This window comes from Canis lupus, chromosome 25 (genome assembly GCF_011100685.1).
Source record: "Canis lupus familiaris isolate Mischka breed German Shepherd chromosome 25, alternate assembly UU_Cfam_GSD_1.0, whole genome shotgun sequence".
Taxonomy (NCBI): domain Eukaryota; kingdom Metazoa; phylum Chordata; class Mammalia; order Carnivora; family Canidae; genus Canis; species Canis lupus.
In genome coordinates this window covers 15,477,905-15,479,139 of record NC_049246.1, presented here as the reverse complement: position 1 = coordinate 15,479,139, position 1,235 = coordinate 15,477,905, and the positions used below count along the sequence as shown (strand labels likewise).

General features: G+C 42.5%; 1 non-coding gene across 1 annotated transcript; it reads right to left on the bottom strand.

Moving 5' to 3' along the window:
* Positions 1-577: 577 nt before the first annotated feature.
* Positions 578-649, bottom strand: TRNAA-UGC. The gene has a single exon. It is a non-coding gene; the product is annotated as a tRNA-Ala (tRNA).
* Positions 650-1,235: the final 586 nt, after the last annotated feature.

Sequence of the window (1,235 nt, the reverse complement as noted above, 5' to 3'; positions counted from 1 at the left end):
GAAATTCAGCAGAAGTTTGATGATGTAGTAGAGGTAGAGAATGCAAGAGACAGAAAGAGCATTAGAAAGTAAGGGAGCTCAAGGTGAAAGACCTCCAAGAAAACCATGATATAAACTACTTAAATTAGAAAAGAACAGTGGATTTTAAGAAGAAAAATGACATTGATTCCAAGTATTAGATTAAAGCAATAAAAACTGAGAGACAACTAGGATAAGCTGAGGAAAGCAAATTTAGCAAAATTTCTTATTTTACAACAACAAAAATGGTATTCAGAAACTCCAACAACAAAAACTCTCTGGGAAAGACACAATGTCAGTACGCAGCAATTAAACTAATTGGAAGAATATTTTATTTTTTTAAACATTTTATCTATTTATTTGAGAGAGAGACAGAGAACAGTGGGAGGGGCCGAGAGAGAGAGAAGCAGACTCCCTATTTAGCAGGAAGCCTGATGCGGGGCTCGATCCCAAGACCCGAAGATCATGACCTGAGCCAAAGGCAGAGACTTAACTGACTAAGCCACTCAGGTGCCCCAATAAGAAATGAGTTGAAAGTCCTGTTCCACGCTTCTGGAAGTGGAGATGCCGGGGATCGAACCCGGGGCCTCATACATGCAAAGCATGTGCTCTACCACTGAGCTACATCCCCACTGCAGGAATAGTTTGAAAAGAAGATTTTATTCAAACTGATAATAGAACCATTGAGGAGCATTGGTGTTTGTCTTTGAAAGAGAATATCATTAGATAGTTTGGTGGCTAGTTGTAAAACAGTGAACACTGTGTATTGCATTGTTCTTTAAATTGACCTGATCAAATCACAGGAGATACAGGATCCCTGGGTGGCTCAGCGGTTTAGCGCCGCCATCAGCCCAGATCCTGGAGTCCTGGGATTGAGTCCCACTTGGGCTCCCTGCATGGAGCCTGCTTCTCCCTCTGCCTGTGTCTCTGCCTCTCTCTCCCTCTCTGTGTCTCTCATGAATGAATAAATAAAAAATCCCCCAAAAAATTTTTTTTAAAAGATTATAGTTTCAGAGTGGAATGTAAATATTACCCCTTTGAGCATGTACAGCAAGTAAAGGGAAAGGACAGAGGGTTGGAGATAAGAGTGGCAGGCACTGGGGTGCCTGGGTGGCTCAGTCAGTTCAGTGTCGGACTCTTGATTTTGGCTCAGGTTATGATCTTGGGGTTGTGAGATCGAGCCCTGTGTCAGGTTCCATACTGGGTTTGGAGCTTGC